General features: G+C 48.4%; 1 protein-coding gene across 10 annotated transcripts in view; it reads right to left on the reverse strand.

Moving 5' to 3' along the window:
- The window catches only part of SH3BP2 (SH3 domain binding protein 2), a 420756-nt gene that overhangs the window by 110944 nt on the left and 297404 nt on the right, over nucleotides 1-12408 (reverse strand). Inside the window, exon 1 of one of the 10 annotated variants that reach the window (XM_078678570.1) lies at nucleotides 3768-3894. The exons of the other annotated variants lie outside the window; for them this stretch is intronic. The gene's annotated coding sequence lies outside the window, so the exon portion shown is untranslated. Of the gene's footprint in view, nucleotides 1-3767; nucleotides 3895-12408 lie in introns of those variants that run through there. 10 annotated transcript variants of the gene reach the window in all.

Raw genomic sequence — 12408 nt, forward strand, 5'->3', positions numbered from 1 at the left:
TGAATGTGATGCGTGCATTCTCCCAGATAAAATTGCATTTTGCAATATGTTTCACTTCAATGACACAAGTGTTTATTATGTATGGATCCGATGCAGGATTTCTGTAAACTGACAATGCTGTTACAGTTTTGCTGATGTATCTTGGGCGGTGCCAATGGTGAGGTCATCTGTGACATCACATGTGAGCTCAAGAGTCTTGCATTCTGGGAGGGAGAAGTTAGCTCAAAATATTTGGGCAATTTCAGAAGATTTAAGTTGTGGTGTTAAACTGGAGATTTGTTTTGCTTTATTCTAAAAATGTTAGTGCAAAAACACAAATTTCCTTAACAAAAGTCTCGTCCATGACTTTGATACATCAGAGAGCTTTAATTATACAACGTAAAGTCACAAATTCATAGTGATACTTAAACACACAAAACATGATCCATTAAACTTATGAAACCTTAACGAACAGTGCATCTAGAGCTGTACAGGATCCAGGCTGCTGCTTCCTGGTCAAAAGCTTCCGTTCTAACTTCATTGCTCATTGCACTGTTGATTCCCACCCATGGGACCATAGGACAGGGAAGGAAAGACGAGACCGCGCCTCACCCTCGCTCCGAGCAGCAGTCCAGGAACCCGCGGCTCATCTGCCTTCGGCCGGACATGCCCGATCCAGGTTACAATTTCAGGTCGATACGCTAGCGCCACTTCATGACCATTTTTCCTCCTCTTGCTGTAATGTACAGGACATATTTCGTTACCATTTAAATTAGTGATTAAATTTGGAGTCCATGAAAGCCACGGTCCTGTGAGAGAAATGACCCAGCACAGCGTGAACTGGTCAGCATTTGGTGTCCAAGCTGCCGCCGTATGGAGCGCATTTCCTCTCCACGGTTTTTCTTCCAGGCCATCTGTGCTCAGTGTCCGTGGTCAGATAGCGCCATGAAGCCTTTCGGTACGCGAGCGCTGGATAGAGTGAGTCGTGAGCAGTTGTGCAGCCTCAGCTCCACAGAAGCCCGGCATACCACAGCACAATAGTCCTCCTCGGAGCTAGCAATTAAAGTTATTGGAACTGAAAGCAGCGAACTGAAGGTTAACTTTGACCTTCAGTTCTCATACAAGGCGGCTTTATCCTTCAGCCTCATTAGACTCTCGGGTCTGGCCTCTGACGTCGGCAGCTCGGAGGCAGATTTGGGGTATAAGCTCATCGCAGAGACTGGCTAAGCAACTGCTTGGGCCTCGGCAGAACTTCCATCGGTTCACCGAAACAAAAGAAGGAACGAGCTTTCCAACATTTGTTCTCTCTGGGCTGAGCGCCTCTTGTCAGAGGCACACAAAACGAGGGACTAACACCATCCATCCATCCTCCCCATAGTCTTGCGTAGATCCTGACTCCTGGCCTGCACCTAATTCCAGAGTTAAAAAAAATCCCCTACAAACTGCCAATATTTTTTTGAGAATTCCAATTGGTGCTGGAAACGTATGTGCCATGTTCTCATGAGTTAACTTAAAAAACAGTTTTCCGTGTGATTTTAAAACAGGAAGGATGGTAGGAAGCTTTTATTTTTTCTCAAAAGAACTTAAGTCAATATTTTAACGTAAATAGCCACCGCAGAAAACTCTGCGAAGTGGAGTAGCAAATACAGTATTCACAAGAATTACGGAAGTTCACGAGAGAAAAAAATTGTACCTTCATTCAACCATATCAAGCTATTAAGATGAGAAATCAGAAATTTGCTATCTCTACCTTCCTTAAGATGGAGCAATAAGTTACTTTCGCCTTTATTTTAAAAAGTGAGGTTTGTTTCATTTATTCTTTTTATAATATACATACAATTTATATTTATGTGCTATACCATTTCTCTGGGAACACTCCTATGTTCCTCCTTCAATTACATTTTTTTTGCATCTTTTTTTTTTTTTTAACGATATTGTTACCTTGAAATAACTTCAATTTGTCTATTTGCCTTTGCTACTATATCTGCTATAAACCTGCTAAGAAAAACGTTCTGACCCCAAATGAACCTTGTTCACACTGCACATAACTAGAAAAAAAAATATCAAGAAACGCAATCAGAAAAATAAAATTGTCTTTTTCTCCAGCTGTGTTTACAGCCTCGTTCTGCTTTCAAAACCACCATGGGACAGGTTTTCGCGGGGTAGTGGCTATTAACTAAGGATTACCAACAGTACACTTCAGCGCATAAGGCATAACATCGAGTGCAGTGGACAAAAATACAGACTAACACCTCAAGTGGAATGTTACCACCCTTCCAGTTCAAGGCCTTCACTTTCGTCCACTGATTTATAAGGCCAAGCCTCAAGTGCATAACTGCAGCACACAGGTTTCGACAAAAACAGACCCCTTTCGGAAGAGTTCTAGGAAGTCTTACACTGTTGAATATTGACGTATCCTACTAGTATAATCAGCACTCAAAGGGACTCGTGCCAAACCACCCAGGGCAAACCAACACAACTGGTCAAAGCGGCCGCATACAGAGCTTTGTGGGGTCCTTGTTTTGGGACAGAGGGGTCGCTCTCATGGATGACCCTTGCTGTACTGCTGATGCCATTCGTTATGCCAAGAGTGATACACAAACATGCAGAAACTTGTACCTCAAGGGCCCACGTGCTTTGAAATTAGTCCGGCATTGAACTAGCTGCATGCATGGGTAGTACTAAAAACACAGCTGTGTTTACGCCACTATTGTTTGTCCAAAAACCATACTTAACTGTGCTCTAATCCCTCTATAAAGGGACAAACACTGGGGTGTAAACAGAGCGGGAGCCCTGGCAGTGGGGTTGGAAGCTGCGATAACACTTCAATGCACAGCTGTTTTTATCAAGAATAACCTCAAAGAGTGGAAGCCTGTAAAGATTAAAGATCTCAAAGTACGGCCCCGGGGCCACATGAGGCCCTCCAGACCTTTATATGCGGCTCCCTGGTTCAAAGAAGCAATGGGATGCTGTTTACTCAACTCCACTAACCTTAAAATACGTTAAGTAAATAGGCAATCATTTCTTTTAATGTTAGTTGAATCTTGCAGCAAATTATGATCAGTAAATTCAAAAAGTGTATTTCTTTACCTTGCTATGCCATTTCATCTTAGTACATAAGGTTATATCAGTTCATTGAGAAGTATTTTTTTTAAAGTGATAGTTTTCAAACATGAATTTAAAACATTCACGCTTCCACCCACCCTGACAACAATGACAGTAGAGAACTACGAGGCAAGTCAGTTGTTATGTGCATCCTTTGTGCAGCCTGCGTTGCTATTATACAGAAACAACATTATAGGTTATTAAATTAAACACAAGTTTTGTACAGCGCAAATCCCGAAGTCTTGTATTTGGAGGTCCTCTTATATGTCATAATGAAGTAAAAAGAGAGAAAATGAAATAAAACCATTGCCTAGGATCACACAGTTTGATCAGGTGGGGAAGCCAGGATTGATCCAAATGTTCTGGTTTCACATAGTGCAATTCAACCACTAGATGAATGTTTCACCTCCCCTACACCCACCTTACCTACACCTGCCCCCTCAACTGACACCATGCTGGTTTCAATGCGGCCATCGGCCACATATACCAAATATTTCCACCCCTGGGAAAATGTTTGCGAGTACACATGCGATAGACCATAAGTAGTTTTATTGTAGTACACATGTACACTCCCAAAGCAATCCTCACAGCAGCATTTAAAGCCATCCTTAAGTCACAAAACATTATCGACCGCAATCACAGCATAACAATCCCTGGAAGATAGAAATGAAAGAGAGACTCACCGCAGCAAGGTGTTCTATTTCTGCAAACGTGTAACCCTCTTGCGACAGGCAATGGCACACCAGCGCCCGAGGTGCGGAAAGAACTGCCCTCAGCCTGGACACATCTGTGCCCTGCTGCTAGACTCTCAGAAGCGGCACTCGAGGCTTACACCAGGGTGGAGGAGGGACAGCGAGGGCAGGCCCAGCGCATCGCTGCCGCTGAAACGGATGCAATGGCTCCATCGGGGGCATTTCCTAGTATTGTAGTGCACGCGAACAGAGGCGAGATTGTCCTGCGTGTTTGTTCGAGTTTGATCATGTCCCCCTCCTGGCTTCTAGGAAACACCCCCGGGCCTGCAGGAGAGCGAGCCAGAGTTTATTTATTCAGTCAGCTCGACAGGACTGAGAGCCCAGAAAAACAAGCCTCTGCCTCGCATTTGGAGAATCAGTCGCTTCTCCGGCCCTGCAATACAGCCTTAACTTTACTGCCGAAAAGAAGTACTTTCGGTTTGCAAGTCAAAAGAGAATGGTCATCACAGCTTCTGGCGGGTTCCCATGAAATCGGAGAAGATGAAGCCATCTATCTCTCAAATTTCCACAGAGAGCAGCGTTTTCTTCAGAAGGCCCTCGAGTTAGAGAGAGTTCTGGTCCTTTTTAAATACATTTTGTAAACATACTTCATGCAAAACAGACCTTCAATGCAGCAACAGAGAGGAGTTTTCCATTGAAGGCCTTAATTAAAACAGTTCCTGGCATCCAACTAGTCCCAGAAAACATGCATACAGATATACCCACAATTTTAAGTTATAAAACCCTCTGCTTCACAGCACACTTCGGTGGCAGTTAAAGAAGAATTCTAATCTGCATACCTGCCCACCCAGAGCAGATTTTCACTGTGTGCAAGAAGGCACAGGGCCTAAAGTCAGCCAGGGCCTGAAGACCTATACAGGGACACGGAGGGTACGAGCAGTGGCCCCATGGAAAGGGGCGGGGCTTTGTGACCCACTGGAAAGACAACCACTCCCATCCTTCCCAAAAACCCCAACTCCTTTGTCTCTGGATATTTTTTTGAAATCATGTACACTGCAGATTATCACTGTAGAGCCTCCACAGCTGACTTGGAAACTCAGTTGGTGCACAGGGTTTCCTAGTGCCCCGCGTGTTATCGGCACTTCACCGGGTGACCGTGTGAAGATACTGTGACACATGGTGGCGTCATGTGAGTTGGCAGGCTTGAAATTGCCATCTTTACAGTTCAATATCCCATTTTTGAAATGGCCATTCAGAATTACTATGATGATCCCACGGTCAAGCTTTGCACCTCAACAGCCCTTAGGGATCGCATGGCCTTGGACGACTTAAGACGGGTCATTGTTCCCGCACTTTCAGCACAGTTTCATTGCCGAGGGGCAGAGCTTCTGGTGAGAGGCGTTGCCTCCATTGTCTGCAGTGCGGAGGGACAAACCAGAGGTATTAAACTATCACAACTGCACGGTCTTCTGATCCTCGTGCAGTGAAATTTACCCCAGCCCAATGATGGGACGTATGTCTGGTGGAAGCGAGGTAAGGGTTTGCTGAAAAGTATTTCTCATGGATTTTCTCCCATTCATTCTGTGATCCAGTAGATCTCAGGACAGTGGACTTTCCTTTAAAGACTGAAAATGGAATGGTCTTAGCAAGCAAAGAACAATCACACAATTCAGTGTTCACAATCAGTGTTCTTAAGACTGACTGAACTGTCAAGCTATCAAACACATCTTTCGTGGCAATGCACAGCAAGGCTTGGCAAGCCGTGCCCTGGACAACCCTTTGCAGCAGATAGGGTCCACACCTTAAAGATGGCACCAATGTCTTTATCTGGTTAACAAGGAGTTTCTTCTCAGTGATGACCAATTCAGTAGGAGGGGAGGGCATGCACACCAGTGGCTTACATGCCCTACAGCAGACTAAGGGTGACCCCAGCGTTGGACGATACTTGGCGATGGGTTGCATGAGTGGCCAGAGGGGCCAGAAAAAGATTTAACTAAGAAGATAATTTCCAAAATGCCTCTTCCAGGGTGCATAACGCCTTTGGTATGAACTGTCTGCCTTTTCTGGTATTGCTTGAATGGTAAATTTGTATACAGCAAGTGAATTGTAAAGAGGAATGTTTTGCACGTTTACCCTCCTTTCCTCTTCCGTTTAGCACAAGCACTTCTAGCGAAAAGAGAGCATACCAATGTTTTCATTATACCTAAAAAGTAGTGAAGTCAAAGTATTTTGCTAGTATAGCCGTTCATAGGTGCTACGGGAGGGCCATTCTTCCCTTTTTATACTGTTTTATTGTTCCTATTCTTTTATTACGTACATTTGTGTACTGGTGCTCACCTCATGGTGGCATTTATCACCCTTTATGATGCGGTTTATTTCATGGTGGAATGTTCCACCCTTTTATGATTTTAACAAATCAAATAAAAGTACCTTTATCTACACTATGTCAGAGGAGGTTGGTCTGAGGCATGATTGGCGGCAGGCATTCGATCAATGTTTGGCATTTGTGATTTGTAAATAAATACGGTCATAGTTCACACCAACCTGGTGTGTCTCCAGGGAAGGGAATTATGGTCCGCTGACTCAGCCGTTCTACACACCATGTCTGAATTGCTAATTTTGATTCCTATAATAGCATCACCTTGCATGCTGGTGGGAAGAAAGCTTTCCAGACCGCCTGAAGCATGGGGGGACAAGCCTGGGGGCGATGATTCTGCAGTGAAATGTACCCATCAGATGAATCTCGGTTGTCTAAACATGTCTTGTGCATTTTTGTTTCACAGTGCTAGCCTCATCCCAGCGCTCACTGACACGCAATCGCTCAACCCAAAGTGAACAGACAGAAAGAATGACACACTGCCGGGGGGGGGGGGGGGGGGGGTCGCGCGCGATTGAGGCGGGGGGAATGGGGCGTCTCAGTCGGGGGGGGAAGCCTCGGAGATGAGCCGAGAGCCCCCGGTGGCATTTGCAATGTCAAATATTGGTTTTTAAAAGCCTCGCATCCGATTAACTGTGTTTAAACACTGCCCTTTTTTACGTTAAAAAACCCCCACGTATGAAGCAATCACTAGCGACGTAGGCACGTGGCTGATTCAAAAACACACTGTCGAGAAAAACGCACTATTTACAGGAAAACACTCAGCACTGCACTTTCCGTTTCGTTTCTGAACCTGCCGTTAAAGGGTGCCAGGTGCCCCTCGGCTGCCCGACGGAGACCACACAGGATGGGAGGGCACGGAGGATGTCCACTTGCATGCCCCACCGCCCCCGCCTGCTCGAGAACAGAACAGCCCTCAAATGTATAAAGGAAGGGCCAAACTCACCAGGAAGACCTGCTGCTCCACTTCAGCGGTCACCTGAGGCCAACTCGACTCGGTCAGGATTCAAACACCGCTCGGAGCGAGAGACAGAGGCTGAGCTGCTGGGGCCCGGCGGAGCCCTCCTCTCCCAGAGCAGGTATCAAGGATGCTTCACTCTGTCTGCTCTGATGAGGCCTCTGCTTGAGCGTGCCACGGTGGCCGGAGTCTCCCTTCTGCCTCGCCTCTCGAGGGAAGACTACAGCAGATAGGTGTGGTGCTGCTCCGGTTTACACTCTGACCACGTAGCACGTGCAGCTGCAGAAATATTGAGCGACATAAACGCTGCAACCAAATACTGCAGAGCCCAGAGCTGCATTATCGAGGCAGGAGTACTCGGTGGTCAGCAGTATTGACACAAGTGTAGGGGGAAATATTCTCATATGAAAAGCACGTTTGACAAAGTCAGGTTATTATAGGGCGGCTCCACCCTGCCAGCACGCTATCCTCTGCAGTATTGTAAGTGCCAGCTAGAGGTAGGGTGAATGGAGATGTGCACTCAGGAGGAGTATGGGCCTGCTGCGCCGCCGGCCAACAACGAGTACATTTTGAATGCTGGACACCCATCAGATAGCATCAGAATGTTCATGCATATTATGTGAATGTTTTTTTATGTTAAAGAATGTGAGAACATTTGCTTCAAGATTTGAAACAAAAACCATTTATTTATTAATCAAATCGAACGAGCTGACAAATCCCCAAAAGTGCTTTTCAGGATAGTTCAGGATTTCATTTCTCCACAAGCACGTAGCCAATCTCCAGCGGAATCACAGGACCTCTGTAATTCTCTGGCTAATTTCCTCCAGGAGAAAATTACCTTAATTTACTCAAAATTCCCTACTGCCCCTTTGCAAAACACAGTGACCACCAGTTCTAACGAAGAGCAGAAAAAAGAACCCCCATGTACACTAGACAGGTTCCAGCCCCTTACTCCAGACGAAATACACAGCTCTCTGGCTGCAGCCAAGTCAGGGTCCCCCAGGGATCTTCGTCCACCATAAATAATATCTCTTCTGGCTACCTGCTGCGCCCCAATGATCCAAGAGATCTTCAATTGATCAATAAAAACAGGCAATATGCCAATAGAATGGAAGGCAGCATGTGTTCGGCCTATACTAAAAAAATCTACGATAGATCAACAATCTCTTGGCAATTACCACCCAATATCTCTGTTACCTCTTCTGGACAAACAGCTTGAAAGATTAATAAACAAGCAGTTGGGATCCTAACTTGAGTCCAACTACATTCATGATCCCTCACAATCGGGCTTTTGCCCTGGGTAGAGTACAGAGATGGCGCTTTTGGCCGTGACCGACACTCTGAGACTGGGGGTAGATGCAGGAATACCAGTTATATTGGTATTATTAGATCTCTCTGCAGCCTCTGATACCATCTCTCATGAAAAGGCTCATGAAAAGGCTGCAGGAAATCAGTGTTCAGGGTGTTGCACTAAAGTGGCTTCAGCATTTCCTAACAGACAGACAGCAAACAGTCATCCAGGGCTCGTACTCTTCTTGTAAAATGAGCTTGGACAAGGGCTCATACTTGAGCCCGCCTTGTTTAATATCTATATGGCCCCGTTAACGAAGATTGCAGAGCATTTTGGCTTTTAGATTACATCATATGCTGGTGATACCTAGCTAATGTTTACTCCAGGCCAAGACCTGGCAATAGCAAAAAAAACGGTTTGCATCAGGAATGCTAGCAATTTCCAATTGGATGACTGAGCTCTGTCTCCAGCTGAATCCAGAGATCATGCTGCTGGGAAAAACCCCTGCCAACTGGTCGGATGAATGGTGGCCACACAAACTGGGTGCTATTCCGGTACCCCAACTAACTGTAAAGAATTTCGGAATAAAACTGAATCAAGTGCTTACGATGAAAGTTCAGATCGCGGCAACCACAAGCGCTTGCTACTACAATCTGCACCTACTGCGCAAAATCTTTCCCTTCCTCCCCATGACAGTTCGTAGAACACTGGTCCAGGCCATGGTGATAAGTAGACTGGATTAGGGAAATGCTCTCCTAGCAGAAGCTAGTGAATCACTGCTCTCCAAACTCCAGGTGGTCCAGAACACAGCAGCTGGGCTTATTCTGAACTGCCCTTCTGGAATCCCCCAGCTCCCCTGCTGAAGTAGTTGCACTGGCTCCCACTGAAAAAAAAAATCAGATTTAAAGATCAGTTTCCTCACCTATAATGCCTTAAAAGGCAAAGGTCCGTTGTATTTTCAAAAAAAGTTAAGGGCCTATGCACGAGTCGCACTCTCAGATCCAGCGACAAAACCTTACTGTGTGTCCCTCGTATCCGCCAAACAGGCATAGGGGGCATAGCCTTCTCATATCTTGCTCCAAGGTACTGGAACAAATGTCCACTGAACCTGCGATCCACCTCCACATACTGTAAATTTAGGAAATCACTAAAAGCATACCTATTCTGAATCCATATGATAAGCACCTCCTGTTAGGATCCGATGCAGCGCAGAGATGCCCCAGGGTGAGTCGAGTGCTATAGCAAATGATGTTAACATAACATAACCATTCATTTTTTAGGTGCATAATCTTTTTAAAACTCTGGACAGCAAATATGTTTCACCTCTTCTGGCACGCATGCCTGAGGCTTTTTCAAGGCCGATTTTGAGTGTTAGCTATGGCTCGCCGTGCACTAATCTTTAATATGATTGGGATGGGAGAGTAGTATCCGCCTATGAGCCTAAGTATTTCTAGTCTGAGCAGCTCCCCAGTGCCAGCACAGGTGAGTATCTCTAGTGCTTCCAAAAAGTGAGCTGCTCCCCAGTGTCACCACAGATAATCTGCTCCAGTGCTGCCCCAGGTAAGCTGCTTCGGTCTCACAACAGGTGAGCTGCTCTTCAGTCTTGCTACAGCTGAGCTGTTCCATTCCTAGGACAGGTGAGTTTCCACAGGCTACCAAGGGTTGTTGCTCCAGTAGTACCACAGGGGAGTTGCTTCAGTGCTTCCACCTCGAGCAGCTCCCCAGTGCTGCCATAGGTGAGCAGCGCCAGTGCTACCAAGGTAGGCAGCTCCAGTGCTCCCAAGGTGGGCAGCTCCCGTGTTGCCATAGGTGGGCAGCTCCAGAGTTAAGAAGGTGGGCAGTTCCAGTGCTCCCAAGGTGGGCAGCTCCTCTGTTGCCATAGGTGAGCAGCTCCAGTGCTACCAAGGTGGGCCGCTCCCATGTTGCCATAGGTGGGCAGCGCCAGTGCTAAGAAGGTGGGCAGCGCCAGTGCTAAGAAGGTGGGCAGTTCCAGAGCTAAGAAGGTGGGCAGTTCCAGAGCTAAGAAGGTGGGCAGTTCCAGAGCTAAGAAGGTGGGCAGTTCCAGAGCTAAGAAGGTGGGCAGTTCCAGAGCTAAGAAGGTGGGCAAGCTCCAGTGCTACGAAGGTGGGCAGTTCCAGAGTTAAGAAGGTGGGCAGTTCCAGTGCAACCAAGGCGGGCAGCTCCAGTGGTACCAAGGCGGGCAGCTCCAGTGGTACCAAGGCGGGCAGCTCCAGTGCTACCAAGGCGGGCAGCTCCAGTGCTACCAAGGCGGGCAGCTCCAGTGCTACCATGGCGGGCAGCTCCAGTGCTACCAAGGCGGGCAGCTCCAGTGCTACCAAGGCGGGCAGCTCCAGTACTGCCAAGGCGGGTAGCTCCAGTACTGCCAAGGTGGGTAGCTCCAGTACTGCCAAGGTGGGTAGCTCCAGTGCTACCAAGGTGGGTAGCTCCAGTGCTACCAAGGTGGGTAGCTCCAGTGCTACCAAGGTGGGTAGCTCCAGTGCTACCAAGGTGGGCAGCTCTAGTGCTAAAAAGGTGGGCAGCTCCAGTGCTAAGAAGGTGGGCAGCTCCAGTGCTAAGAAGGTGGACAGCTCCAGTGCTAAGAAGGTGGGAGCTCCAGTGCTACCAAGGCGGGCAGCTCCAGTGCTTCCAGAGGTGAGTCGCTCCAGTGCTTTCACAGGTGAAAGGCTCCAGTGCTTACACAGGTGAACAGCTCCAGTGCTTTCACAGATGAAAGGCTCGACTGCTTTCACAGGTGAGTCGCTCCAGTGCTTTCACAGGTGAGTAGCTCCAGTGCTTTCACAGGTGAGTAGCTCCAGTGCTTTCACAGGTGAGTAGCTCCAGTGCTTTCACAGGTGAGGTGCTCCAGTGCTTTCACAGGTGAAAGGCTCCAGTGCTTACACAGGTGACCAGTTCCAGTCCTTTCACTGGTGAAAGGCTCGACTGTTTTCACAGGTGAGTCGCTCCAGTGCTTTCACAGGTGAAAGGCTCGAGTGCTTTCACAGGTCAACAGCTCCAGTGCTTCCGTAGGTGAGCAGCTCCAGTGCTTTCACAGCTGAGTAGCTCCAGTGCTTCCAGAGGTGAGTCGCTCCAGTGCTTTCACAGGTGAGTAGCTCCAGTGCTTTCACAGGTGAGGTGCTCCAGTGCTTTCACAGGTGAAAGGCTCCAGTGCTTTCACAGGTGAAAGGCTCGACTGCTTTCACAGGTGAGTCGCTCCAGTGCTTTCACAGGTGAGGTGCTCCAGTGCTTTCACAGGTGAACAGCTCGAGTGCTTTCACTGGTGAAAGGCTCGAGTGCTTTCATCGGTGAGTAGCTTCAGTGCTTCCTCAAGGGATCAGCTCCAGTGCCTTCACATGTGAACAGCTCCTCAGTGCTACCCCAGGTGAGTAAATTCAGTGCTGGTACAGGCGAGCTGCTCCCCAGTTCCAGCACTGCTACAGGCGACACGCTTCACTGCTACCACAGGTGGGCAGCTCCCCAGTGCTACAGTGGAGTGCCTCTAAAGACGCAGCACACTCACCTGGAAGCAGGCTCCTGCCGGAGAGCCGGTGGCATCAGAGGGCCGGGCCGAGCTGAGCCGAGCCGGGGGCGTCAGAGGGCCGGGCCGAGCCGAGCCGGGGGCGTCAGAGGGCCGCAGACTCCTGACTGAGAGCCGAGCCGGGGGCGTCAGAGGGCCGCAGACTCCTGACTGAGAGCCGAGCCAGGGGCGTCAGAGGGCCGCAGACTCCTGACTGAGAGCCGAGCCAGGGGCGTCAGAGGGCCGCAGACTCCTGACTGAGAGCCGAGCCGGGAGCTTCAGAGGGCTGCAGACTCCTGACGGTGAGCCGAGCCAGGTGCGTCAGAGGGCAGCAGACAGAGTGAGAGCCGAGCCGAGCCGGGGCGTCAGAGGGCCGCAGACTGAGAGCCGAGCCAGAGGCGTCTGACTAGGACCGCAGACTCCTGAGGAAGAGCCGAGCCGGGGGCGTCAGGCTCGCCTCCTCCAAGAACCCTCCACATAAGGCTTGAGGCA

Source organism: Lissotriton helveticus, chromosome 2_2 (assembly GCF_964261635.1).
Source record: "Lissotriton helveticus chromosome 2_2, aLisHel1.1, whole genome shotgun sequence".
Classification (NCBI taxonomy): Eukaryota; Metazoa; Chordata; class Amphibia; order Caudata; family Salamandridae; genus Lissotriton; species Lissotriton helveticus.